Source organism: Herpailurus yagouaroundi, unplaced genomic scaffold (assembly GCF_014898765.1).
Source record: "Herpailurus yagouaroundi ecotype Mexico unplaced genomic scaffold, PumYag 559, whole genome shotgun sequence".
Classification (NCBI taxonomy): Eukaryota; Metazoa; Chordata; class Mammalia; order Carnivora; family Felidae; genus Herpailurus; species Herpailurus yagouaroundi.
The window spans coordinates 14,435-28,890 of NW_024412776.1; the positions used below are offsets into that span (position 1 = coordinate 14,435).

Below are 14,456 nucleotides of genomic sequence, written 5' to 3' on the forward strand. Positions count from 1 at the left end.
AGAATATATAAAAAAGAAGTCTCTAGATGCAACAATAAAACAAAGTTTAAACAATGGATAAATATCTAAATAGAAGTGTTATCAAAGATAATATACAAATGTCAAGTTAGCACAAAGATACTCAACATTTTGGTCATTAGGAAAATAAAAATTAAAACCCTAATGGGGTATTGCCATGTATCTATTACAATGAGTATTTTAGTAATTTAGCAAACTGTCTTTTTTTCAAAGACAATATCAAATGCTTGAGGCAAACCTAAAGAACTTTGCAAACTGTGACTGGATTACAAATTGTGCAGTCACTTTAGAAAGCAGTATAAGTTGCTGATAACATCCAACATACATTTAACAAAAAGCCCAGCAATCCCACTTCTAGTTATTTTACTCAAGTGTTTTGAAATAATTTCACACAAAGCATCATTATTCATAGTCACCATAAATTGAAGACCACCCACATGTTCTTCAGTATGTAAATACATACACTAACTGTGATGTAGCCATCTAAGAGAACACTCCTTGGACTAGAAAGCAACCACATACTGATTGAGCAATAAACATGGATGAAACATAACTTCAGTTTATGTGAAATAATCCTAATCCAGAGACTACGTATTAGATAGTTCTATTTGTATGACATTCTGCAATGGCAAATCCGTGAGGACAGAAAGCAAATCCATTGTTGTCAGGGTTGAGAGAGACAAAGGGTTGACTACAAAGGTGTATCATGAGGGGATTCGTGAGATAATGCACCGATCCCATGTGGTTCTATGGGGTGGACACATGACCCTATGCAATTTTAAACGCCCATAGAACCTAAAGCAGCCCTAAGTGTGTGCGTTTCCTAAATGCAAATTTCAAATAATCATCTAGGATGTTGGTGGGACTCAAGAGGAGCACACACTGTGATATGACTCTCACAATCTTACAAAGAATAAACTCTAGACTAGAGGACTGAGTTGGAAGGATCAGGAACTTATGTTCATTTTATATAAATTTGTTCCTCATTACTCACAGAGTCCTTATTTACACATTTTCTTACTCTCTAGCATGTATTTATAAACCCTAAATCAATTCAAGGGACACTTTTTTGAGCTAGTCCAGGCCATGGGCAGAGCAACAAAGGTTTTGAGTTACCCATCACACCTGTTGCCAGCTAAGTTTAAACAAGGTGATGCTCTGCCTTCTTGTTTCAGTTCTTGTACCTTAGGCAGAGTCCTTTTCATGGCCAATATGATGCCATACTTTTCCCATCTTCCTGTTCATTAAAACAGAATAATCTGTTCAATAAAACAGAAATAATCATTAAATGGTTATTTCACTGCTTCTAATGGCCCCAAAGCACAGTACTATACCACTCAGTGTTGAGAGCAAGAAGGGTGTGATGTGACTTACAGAGAAAATACCTATTGGGTGAGTTTGGGCCAGGCATGAGTTCTACGGTGTTTGGCTTGATGTTAATGAATCAACAACATACTACATTCAGAAAAAGAAAGAGGAAATTTATTTCTCTGTATGTGAGGCCTCTCCTAAAAGTGCTAAAGTAAAAGCTTTACTGTGTTATGAAGCCAGAAAGAAGATGGAAAGCAGATAAATTTGTAGATTCATAACATGAAAACAGATTTTTTTTCTTAAGTGATAATGACAGGGGTGCCTAGGTGGCTCAGTCGGTTGAGCATCTGACTCTTGATTTCAGCTCAGGTCACGGATCTCGCAAACCGTGGGACTGAGCTCCGTGTCTGGCTCTATGCTAACAGCATGGAGCCTGCCTGGACTCTCTCTGCCACCTTCTCTTTCAAAAGAAATAAATACACTTTTAAAAAGTCATAATGACAGCATCATTGTCAACTGGAACAAGCCAAAAATATTTATGGTCCTGTTACCCATGGTTAGGAAATGGGAAAATTCTCAAAGAGTGACAAAGTGTGAAAAGATATTAAACTTACAGGTGAGGCACGTTATGCAGATCAAGAGGGTGTGAAAGTATTTATTAAATATATCCAAGATGTTATTGAGGGGTTGGATTATGTAAAAGAGCAAGGTTTTAGTGCTGATGAGACTGGTCTGTTTTATAAGGATGTTGGAAAACTAAGCCATATAGCACGAACTACATATATAATAACAAATGGTTTTTGTTGGTGGAGATGTTGTGACAGAGGCTTGAAGGAATTTAACTTCCTATTTCCCCTAGGAACAAAAATTCAATATTGCTAATTCACTGTTGTGGCAAATGTATGGATCATAAGCACCTGGAATAATGAGAATCCACACTCTCTACAAATGTACTTGTGTAGACACAGATATATGGATATAAACCTATGTAGATGTGCATACATAGATTAGTTCATACAAAGGTCTCCCATAACTGTCTACTGACAGACACTAGGAAAACCTCAGAAATTTTTTTTTTACAGATGGAATCAGGTTGAATGGACCCAGGAGCCAATTGAAAGGGTAGCCAATAGCCAAAACTGGAAACGATGAAAAACAAAAGAAAGAATGTAGTATTGAATTACAACGTAAAGAATAAAAATCATATTCATTACTGCATATTGAAATCAATAAATGTATAATTAAATGGAAGTGGAAAGGGTTAATTTTTTTCTTACACAAGAATGACAATTAGTAAACAGAAAAAAATAAAAAAACATACAAAACCACGGTCTTAAAATTGTTAGATGAGGCAGTTAATTAGGTTCTAACAGGATGCCTGGAAACCAACAAAGAGGAAGACATGGACAACTCTGAAGAAGTCAGAGGCCCATCTTGGCAGCACTCCAATACAAAATCACAAGGAACCAGATCAAACCAGACAGGCCCAAGATGGGTGACATACCAGGCCAAAGTTTACAGTAGTCCTTCATTATGCCACATTGTCATACTAAAATCTTCTACCTAAGGGTGCCATGAACAAATGAGGAAGAAAAAGCACGTACAACCAACATGCCTGAAGAGACCACCCTGCCTCCAAGAAATCCTTGCCTCAAGTAATGACTATCCCAACCCCTTGTTAACAACCGTCAATAAAAGATAGAGACCCAAACCCAGGGATGTAGCTCTCCTTTGACCTCTCCTGCTTTCACATCTCAAGAGTGTACTATTTTAATTTTTTTTAATCTTTATTTATTTTTGAGAGAGAGAAACAGCATGTAAGCAGGGGAAGAGCAGAGAGAGAGGGGAGATACAGAATCCGAAGCAGGCTCCAGGCTCTGCGCTGTCAGCACAGAGCCCAATGCAGGGCTCGAACTCATGAATTGTGAGATCATGACCTGAGCCGAAGTCGGACGCTTAACCAACTGAGCCACCTAGGTGCCCTGTCAAGAGTGTACTCTCACTTTAATAAACTTTCCTGCTTGTACTGCTAATGAGCGATGTTGTGTCTGTCCTTGAATTTTCTTTTTTTTTTTAATTTTTTTAATGTTTATTCATTTTTGAGAGCGAGTGCGCAAGTGCGCATGCACGCGAGCGTGAGTGGGGGAGTGGAGGAGGGGCAGAGACAGAGAGGGAGACACAGAATCCGAAGCAGGCTCCAGGTTCTGAGCTATCAGCACCAAACCAGATGGGGGGCTCGAACCCACAGACTGTGAGATCATGTCCTGAGCCGAAGTTGGCCGCTTAACCAACCGAGCCATGCAGGCGCCCCTGTCCTTGAATTCTTTCTCATGATGAGACCAAGAGCTTCTGGTGGCATCTTTTGGATGCACAGGGTAAAGGCCTTAGGACCCAAGGTCTCCTCATTTCTCACCAGGAACAAAATCACGATAATAGTTCTGAAGCAAGATCACTGTCAAATGTTAAAATTAGGGAAATATAAGATATTTGATCTGATTGAGGAAAAGCCCTTAAGATGTGCTACAAAGCATGGCTTTGTTTATGACAGAAGATAAAATGAACTAGGAGAGCCACACAAGCAGAAAGGAGTGTATTAATCATATGCCATATATAAATTTTGCTTGTTTTTTTTTCAGTTTTCATTTGTTCGTTTATAATTTTACATATATTTATTATTTGCCATTTGTATTTCTTTTGTAAAATGAAGGCAAACACTAGATATTCTCTTTTTTTCTTTTCTCTCTGCATACTGGATAACCAACTGATGAATAGTAACTTTCAATCACTGGGGGAAAATATGGTCTCAGGTGTGAATTTCAACATGAACTAAAGCTAAAATACAAACATGCGGGTCCTATCATGAGTAAAGTGATATGACATACCAAAAGTTTACCAGTCTTCAATCTTTAATGGATTTATTTTTAAAGAATAAAAGATTAAGTTACTTGTTTATTTGGTTATTCTTAATTAACAGATTTATTATGTATATTCCATTCCATCAATCTTTATGCACGTTGCAATCTGTTACTATTGAAAAAGATCATTGTAGAGAGCAAATGGAGTACACTCATGTCAAGCAGTGACCCATGTCAAGCAATGACAAAGCATCTGAAACCTGCTTTAACCTTGCTTTATGATTGAATAAAGCTGGTATTATGGAAAACACAATCATGTACACACCTTTATAGTGTGCTGCCATCATTGACATGAAAACAGGTTCTGCTAAAAGTTTTGAAAGCACATAAATTGTCATGCTAACTGGAGATATATTATTGTTTAAAAGTGTATTTCTTCTGGGAGAAAAGTGTGTTTCTTTTGGAAACTGTACTTTGCATAGTGCCCTTCAGAAATCCATGCACACCTGGAAACTATACATAGGGCGTTATTTGGAAACAGGGTCTTTGCAGAGATAACTGACAGAGAGCAGACTATACCACCCCAAAACATGTCTCTCTTGTGGAGGATTATTTTGAGCTTTTTTTTTTTTTTTTTTTTTTTTTTTTTAAGAAATAGCAAAAGTAAAGCTCTGAAAACCGAAAGTCAATTTTTCTAAGACATCTACATTTATAAGGGAAGTCTCTATTTGTAAGGGTGTCTCTGTACCTTTCTGTATCAGAAAGTGGGGGATGATCAAATCTCTGGAAATTCTTATCAAACAAGAAGGTGGCAATTCAAATCTACATAACAACCATACCGTCTATTATCCTGCTTTGCCTGGTCCCTCCCCATTCCAGAACATCATCTTCTGTCTTTAACTGAAGAAGTTAGTTACAGTGGTGTCATTGGGCCATTCTAAAGAGTCATTTAGTTTTCCTGAATCTCTCCCATGTATACAGGTGGTACACACGTTATTAAATTTGTTTGTTTTTCTTCTGTTAACCTGTCTTTTATTACAACATGGTCTCAGCCAAGAATCTAGAAGAGTAGAGGGAAAAGTATCTTTCCACCCCTACATAATCAAGTTAAGATGAGGTCATATACATTAAAGCAATTTTTCATGGATCTTAATGTAATAACAGTTTCCCAATAATATATAATTTGAAATAATATTTTGGCCTACATGTAAACATCATATGAATATTATTGCGACAATGTTTGTAATCAAACGAGCATATTTATGGCACATCCTTCAAGTTCTTGACTTTTATCATTAATAGATTACTATACTTTGAGCTTAAAATAGCTGGTCTCTTTGAACAGTGTCTTCCTACAGTGTGTGCATTCAGTACTACTTAGTCACATACCTTAAAAAACCTCACGTTTCCCAAAGAAACAGTAAAAATATTGTAAAATTTTTCTTCAGAATCTCTAGCAATAAGATTATTAAATAACCCTAATTTCCATTTAATTTTAACTATTTACATGACTTATGGAATTCCAGAACTAAGTAGCAAAAGAGGACTTCAACTACTTCCACTTTAACTTCAAACTTTGTAATTGATGAAATTCTTCTTTCCAGCTTATCTCTTAACTCACACAAAGGCCCTGTGGGCAAAGCAATCTTGAGGGGAACCAAAACTAAACCCTCAAGCAATAAGAACTGCCCTGAGCCAGCACTACTCTGCATGAATGGCCCCAAGACAGTGATTGATTTCAATTGACTGCTTACCTGCACTTACCCACCCACTTTTGCCCACATTTCCCTGGCATAAATCTAGAAGTATTTTTGGCACTTTGGAGACAGACTAGTGGATGCTAGTCCACTGTCTTCCTGGTGTTGGGCTCACTGAAATAAATTCATTTCTTGTTTCACCACCTTCACTTGTTTGCTTTTGGATTTTGTCAGTGGTGAGTGGTCAAACTTGGTCTGTTTGGGAGCCCTGGAGCCAGGTGCCCATGTACCCTTGCACTCTGGCTGCACTAGAAACTAAAGAGAAGTCTCAAAGAATCAATATAAATGGAAGATTACAGATGTCTTTTCAGATCAATGCAATGAACAACAAGATGATGTGTAGGGTGACGTCTATTGCTTATACTTGACGTGAGAAAAGGAATCTAAGATTTCTGAGATAATATAGAATTCCCACCCATTGCTATAAGAAGTGAAAATTATGCACACATACAGAGTCTTTGTCTCTGTATTTTCAAAACCTAAGCTTGAGACCAACACATAATAAACATCTATAAAGTTATTATGGGTGAATAAATGATAATGATTCTAATCATGTTCAGGTTTACTATGTCATCATTCAGTCGAAAGATGTAAAACCTTAAAGACAAGTCTGACATCTCTTACGGTGTAGAATAATAAAGACTTCAGCTCCAGTCTAAAACATTTCAATTCTTTTTCTTTTTCAATATATGAAGTTTATTGTCAAATTGGTTTCCAGTGCTCCTCCCAACAGGTGCCCTCCTCAATGCCCATCACCCACCCTCCCCTCCCTCCCACCCCCCCATCAACCCTCAGTTTGTTCTCAGTTATTAAGAGTCTCTTATAGTATGGCTCCCTCCCTCTCTAACCTTTTTTTTTTTCCTTTCCCTCCCCCATGGCCTTCTGTTAAGTTTCTCAGGATCCACATAAGAGTGAAAACATATGGTATCTGTCTTTCTCTGTATGGCTTATTTCACTTAGCATCACACTCTCCAGTTCCATCCTTGTTGCTACAAAGGGCCATATTTCATTCTTTCTCATTGCCATGTAGTACGCACTCCATTGCGTATATAACCCACAATTTCTTTATCCATTCATCAGTTGATGGACATTTAGGCTCTTTCCATAATTTGGCCTTTGTTGAGAGTGCTGCTATAAACATTGGGGTACAGGGGCACCTGGGTGGCGCAGTCGGTTAAGCGCCCGACTTCAGCCAGGTCACGATCTCGCGGTCCGTGAGTTCGAGCCCCGCGTCAGGCTCTGGGCTGATGGCTCAGAGCCTGGAGCCTGTTTCCGATTCTGTGTCTCCCTCTCTCTCTGACCCTCCCCCGTTCATGCTCTGTCTGTCTCTGTCCCCAAAATAAATAAACGTTGAAAAAAAAAATTAAAAAAAAAAACACTGGGGTACAAGTGCCCCTGTGCATCCGTACTCCTGTATCCCTTGGGTAAATTCCTAGCAGTCCTATTGCTGGGTCATTGGGTAGGTCTATTTTTAATTTTTTGAGGAACCTCCACACTGCTTTCCAGAGTGGCTGCACCAATTTGCATTCCCACCAACAGTGCAAGAGGGTTCCCGTTTCTCCACATCCTCTCCAGCATCTATAGTCTCCTGATTTGTTCATTTTGGTCACTCTGACTGGCGTGAGGTGATACTGAGTGTGGTTTTGATTTGTATTTCCCTGATGAGGAGCGACGTTCAGCATCTTTTCATATGCCTGTTGGCCATCTGCATGTTCTCTTTAGAGAGGTGTCTACTCATGTTTTCTGCCCATTTCTTCACTGGGTCGTTTGTTTTTCGGGTGTGGAGTTTGGTGAGCTCTTTACAGACTTTGGATACAAGCCTTTTGTCCAATATGTCATTTGCAAATATCTTTTCCCATTCCTAAAACATTGCAATTCTTAATAGTTTCGTCAGGTTAGAGAAAAAAGTCACCCGTTCACAATTTAATCTGTTGCCATTATGAAACTGCTACTCTCTGTTACCTGATTTAAGTTTCTTCTCCTTGTGCCGTTATGGATTGTTAGAAACATTTCAGGCCATTATCACTGAAATATTCTATTCTAAATTTTATACTATTTGAACTATTGTTTAATGCTGGTGTCTTGAGGACACCAAACTCCATGGTACTTTTCACTTATTCATTCAACGAATCCCCCAACTCCATTGTGAAGACAGCAGATAAAATTATGACTAGCCTGAATAACATTCCTAAGATCATGTCGTCTTGTCCACCAGCTTGTAAAGACATTGCATGAGCCTTCATTTTAACATAACTTATTTCATTTCAAATGTTAAGATAATATTTAAGTAGCAATACATAAGTTATCTTGGGGGTCAGATTCTTAGAGAAATGTGAGTTGATATATAGAAATTAGTTGATATATGTCCTTTTTGTAAAAATTGTACAGTGGATCCCGGGATTATTCTTTATTATCAGTATTTTGTGTATTTGCTTACAAATATAAGATGACATACAGGAAACAGATTGCAAAGACCTTTGAAAAATACAAAAGTACTTACATTTAAACAAATTAAAGAAGCTATTAGAAATGGCATTGTCTAGGGGCACCTGGGTGGCTCAGTTGGTTAAGCAACTGACTTTGGCTCAGGTCATGACATCACGGTTCGTGGCTTCCAGCCCTGCGATGGGCTCTGTGCTGACAGCTCAAAGCCTGGAGCCTGCTTTGGAGTCTGTGTCTCCCTCTCTCTCTGCCCCTCCCCCATTGTGCTCTGTCTCTCTCTCTCTCTCAAAAATAAGTAAAATGCAAAAAAAAAAAAAAAATTTAAAGAAATGGCATTGTCCAAACCAGGCATATTTACCATACTTATCATAAACATAAGTATGTCTTTAATATTTTCTCTCAAGAATACAATTTTGCTTTAATAAGATAAATTAATGCTTTGTACAAGTAATGTCAATTATGCATAATGCTATATATGAATAAAATTAAACCACACAAATTAATAGGAAATATAAAATTGAAGAACATTTTTTAAAAAGTTATTTATTTATTTTAAGAGAGAGACAGACAAACAGACCATGAGCAGGGGAGGGGCCTGACTCGGGGCTCCATCCCAGGAACTGTGAGATCATGATCTGAGCTGAACAAAGAGTCAGACACTCAACCAACTGAGCCACCTACGTGCCCCTAAAAGAAAAACATTTTTAAAATGCTACAATTTGAGAGTTTTGTGTGACATTATATTGTGTTCATTATAACAAATATTTTGTGACTGACAGGACTACATGATGATTTGTGTTCTTATATAGAAATCTTTTAATAACTATTTTCATATAGTCTATATCAGACACCAAGTAATCATTTTTGCACAAGATTCAAAATAATTTATTTCATGTGTTAACACTAAACAGATATCTTTTATGTTTTACTTTTGCACAATGTGAATTTTATACAGTGAAGGTTAGCATCTATTATACAAAGGCAGAAGCCAAAAACATACATATCTATGACGACAACGACTATAGATGATGGAAAGTAGAAAGAATTCCCTCCCAGCAATTTTGTAGGTAAAGCACTATAGTAATATCATTAACATATTAAATTAATTGGTAATTGTGACTAAATATCAATCCTTTTAACAGCTCTGAAACCTCTGATGGATATAGAAAACAAAGGAGACATTACAAACTTAACCAAACTGTCTGGGCAGTTAAGCTTTTCTTTTCTTTTTTCTTTTTTTTTTTTTGAATGTTTGTTTATTTTTGAGAGAGAGAAAGACAGAGTGTGAGTGGGGGAGGGGCAGAGAGCGAGGGAGACACAGAATCCTAAGCAGGCTCCAGGCTCCGAGCTGTCCGCACAGAGCCCGATGCAGGGCTCGAACTCACAAACTGTGAGATCATGACCTGAGCCGAAGTCGGACACGCAACCAACTGAGCCACCCAGGCACCCCCAGTTAAACTTTTCTTAAGATGATCTTAGAGGATAGCATCAGTCCCAGAATGGAAAGACCCTTTCCCTGAGGAGAAGCACAGGTCCCATCACACCAGGTCCCTGAAGTTTGGAGTTTTAAAAGGCAGCAGGCCCAGCTAGTGTAGAGCTCAAGGTGTACTGCATTGCTCCAGGCAGGCAAGTGACCCAGATACAGTGGGAATTCAGTGATCTAAAAAATGCCTGGGACGCCACAGAGGAAACAATTCACTCCTCTGAAACTGCAAGCAGTTTCACTGCTTAATAATTCACTCCCTGAGAGCAGCAAGCATGGACTCCCCTCACTAGGAACCAAGGAGCAGGCTGGTGCCAGTTCCCTCCCCCACCCCTCAGCAAAAACCAACTTCAGTAAACAGCACAGCACCAATACTGGCAACTCAACCTGCTTACACCAAGTCCCAAGTCACTGTGATCCACCAGGACTGCTTTTCTAGGCCCAGTCTGCCTTAGGACGAGCACAGCAGGCCCCTCCACAAGAAAACCGGCACAAACCACCACATACGCCACATCTACTGACCACAAAGTTGTACAAAGTTTCAGCTTTAGTGGAAATACTGTGAGGTCTCTTTTAGCAAGCAGATCAGAGCACACCTACTTAAAACTCACCACACTCTGGCCAAGGTCCAAATACTTCCCACTGCACGCAAGGAGAAACTCTGCAGAGAACTGACCTGAGGGATAGAGCAGCCATAACACAACAGCAGAGTGCACGAAGCATACACCAGAGACACTTCCTGAAGGATCAGGGCTGGGCAATATATGACATCTTCTTCATAAAACCATTCCTCTCAGGACCAGGAAACATAAAAAGGCTTTTCTAACTCATAGAAGAAGACAGATGCCTGAAGAAAATGCCAAGACTGACAAATTCCTCCAAAAAGAAAGAAAAACAAAAGGTCATGGGCATGGATGAAATTCAAACAGATATAAGTAATATATCACATCCAGAATTTACAACAACAAGGATAAGGGTACTAGCTGTCCTTGAGAAAAGCATAGAAGACACCAGGGAATCCCTTACCACAGAGATAAAAAAAAGCTAAAGACTAATTAGGCCAAAATGAAAAATGCAATAACTGAGATTCAAAACCAGCTGAACGTGATGACCGCAAGGACGGAAGAAGTAGAGAAATGAATAAGTGATATAGAAGATAGAATTATGGAAAATAATGAGCTTCACAAAAGGGGGAAACAAAAATTTGGATAACTAAAGTAGGCTTAGGGAGCTCAGTGATACCATCAAGGGTAACAACATTCATATTATAGCAGTCCCAGAAGAATAAGAGAGGGAAAAGGGGGCAGAACATTTACTAGAGGAAATCATAGCTGAAACCTTCCCTCATCTGGGGAGGGTGACAAACATCCAAATCCAGGAGGCATGGAGAACTCCCATCAAAATCAACAAAATCAGGCCAACACCAAGACATACTGTAAATGTGCAAAATATAGAGATAAAGAAAAAGTCTTAAAACCAGTAAGACAGAAGTCCCTATCTTATAAGGGAAGACCCATAAGGTTAGCAGCAGACCTCTCCACAGAAACATGGCAGGCTGGAAGGGAGTGGCATGATATATTCAAAGTGCTGAATGGGAAAAAAAAAATCTACAGCCAAGAATACTCTATCCAGCAAGACCATTATTCAGAATAGAAGGAGAGATAAAGAGTTTCCCAGATAAAAAATAAAAAATAAAAAATAACACTAAAGGAGTTCATGACCACTACACCAGTTCTGCAAGAAATATTAAAGGGGACCCTGAGAGGAAAAAGAAAGACCAAAAGCAACAAGGACTATAAAGGAACAAAGAAAACCTCCAGAAACAATGACAAAACAAATAACAAAATGGCACTAAATTCGTATCTATCAATAATCCCTCTGAATGTGGGAGCCCTGGGTGGCTCAGCTGGTTAAGTGTCTGACTTCCTACGAGGTCTTGATCTCAACAGTTTCTGAGTTCGAGCCCCACATTGGGCTCTCTGCTGTGCACAGTCCACTTCGGCTTCAGATCCTCTACCCACCTCTCTACCTCTCCCCTGCTCTCTTTCTCTCTCAAAAAAAAAAAAAAAAAAAAAAAAAAGAACAATCACTCTGAATGCAAATGGACTAACTGCTCCAATCAAAAGACTTAGGGTGTCAGAGTAGATTAAAAAACAAGACCCATCTATATGCTGCCTACAAGAGATTCATTTTAGATCTAAGGACACCTGCAGATTGAAAGGGAGGGGACAGAGAAACGTTTCTCATGCAAACAGATGTAAAAAGGAAACCAGGGTAGTCATATGTATATCACATAAACTAGATTATAAACCAAAGACTAACAAGAGATGACGCAGGGCACTATAATAAAGGGGTCTACCTAACAAGAAGATCTAACGATTTCAAATATTTATGCTCCCAAATTGGAACACCCGAATATATAAACCAATTCATAACAAACATAAGGGAACTAATTGATAATAATACAATAATAGTAGAGGACTTTAACTCCCCAATTACATCAATGGGCAGATCGTCTAGATAGGAAATCAACAGGGAAAGAATGGCTTTGAACGACACACTAGACCAGATGGACTGAACACATATATTCAGAACATTTCATTCTAAAGCAGCAGAATATACATTCTCTTCAAGTGCACATGGGACATTGTCCAGAATAGATCACATACTGGATTGCAAATCAGGTCTCAATTAGTACAAAAAGATTGAGATAATACCATGCATATTTTCAGACCACAATGCTGTGAAACTTGAAGTCAACCACAAGAAAGAAATTGGAAAGACCACAAATACATGGAGGTTAAAGAACATTCTACTAAAGAATAAAGGGGTCGGGGTGCCTGGCTGGCTCAGTCACTTAAATATCTGACTCTTTTGAGAAACAGAGACAGAGTGTGAGCAGGGGTGGGGCAGAGAGAGAGGGAGAAAGACACAGAATCTGAAGAGGCTCCAGGCTGAGCTTTCAGCACAGAGCCCGACACAGCGCTCAAACTCATAAGCCATGAGATCATGACCTGAGCTGAAGTCGGATGCTTAACCGGCTGAGCCACCCAGGAGCCCTATATCTGACTCTTAATATTGGCTCAGGTCATGATTTCATAGTTCATTAGATCAAGCCTCCATGCTGACAGAGCAGAGCTTCATTGGGATTCTCTCTCCCTCTTTCTCTGCTTCTCTCTCTCCCTCAAAATTAATAAATAATCTTTAAAAGAATGAATGGGCCAGCCAAGAAATTAGAGAAGAAATGTTAAAAATAAATGGAAACAAATGAAAATGAAAACACGACAGTCCAAAACCTTTGAGATGCAGCAAAAGTGGTCCTAAGAGGGAAGTATATGGCAATACAGGTCTTCCTCAAGAAGGAGAAAAATCTCAAACAAGCAACCTAACCTTACACCTATGAGAGATAGAAAATAAACAACCAATGAAGCCTGAAGCCAGCAGCTGAAGGGAAATAATAAATATTAAACCAGAAAAAAATGATATAGAAAAAAAAAAGAACAGATCAATGAAACCAAGAGCTGCTTCTTTGAAAAATTAATAAAACTGATAAACCTTTAGCCAGATTCATCCAAAAAAAGGACTGAAGTAAAGAAAGTCACAAATGAAAGAGCAGAAATCACTACCAACAGAAATAGAAACAATTTGAAGAGAATATTATGAAAACCACATGCCAACAAAATGAACAACTTGAAAAAAAATGGATAAATTCCTAAAAACGTATAAATTACCAAAAGTTCAACAAAAAGAAATAGAAAAGTTGACCAGACTGATAACCAGCAAAGAAATTGAATCAGTATTCCATTATCTCTCAACTAACAAAAGTCCAGAGCCAAATGGCTTCACAGATGACTTCTATAAAACATTTAAAGATGAGTAAATACCTATTTTTCTAAAATTATTCCAAAAACTAGAAATGGAAACAAAACTTCTAAATTTACTCTGTGAGGATTTTTCAGCCATATACTTGGCTTAAAGAAAATAAAAATCTGTATGAGAAACCATACAATGATTACAGAGTTTGTTCTCTTGGGCATCTCAGATGACCCAAAGCTTCAGGTTAACATCTTTATCTTTTTGTTTATGGCTTATGTATTAAATGTCACCAGAAACCTAACCACCATTAACAGAATGTCACCTTGACAAAATGTCATCTCAAGATTACTATGTATTACTTCCTGAGGAATTTCTGCTTCTTAGAAATTACATTCACCAGTGTGTCTATCCCCAGATTTGCGGGTACGATCATTACTAAAGTCAAGACATTGCCTATAACAATTGTTTAGCCCAGCTATTTTACTTCACCTTCATGGGTATGTCAGAGATTTTTCTTCTCAGGGCCACGTCTTTTGATCACTACATTGCCATCTGCAGGCCTCTTCATTTCACCACCATGAACAAGAAAATCTGCACCCTGCTGGTCTTTGGGTCATGGCTGGGAGAATTCCTTACCATTTTCCCACCACTCATGCTCATCCTCCAGCTAGGTTTCTGTGCTGCCAATGTAATCGATCATTTCTCCTGTGACTATTTCCCCATTTTGCAACTCTCGTGCTCAGATACATGGCTTTTAGAGATGATTGGCTTTTA

At 38.5% G+C, this 14,456-nt stretch overlaps 1 pseudogene; it reads left to right on the plus strand.

The window, feature by feature from the left end:
• Positions 1-13,859: 13,859 nt before the first annotated feature.
• On the plus strand, positions 13,860-14,449 carry LOC121023534 (olfactory receptor 6C3-like; annotated as a pseudogene).
• The last annotated feature ends 7 nt before the right edge of the window (positions 14,450-14,456 follow it).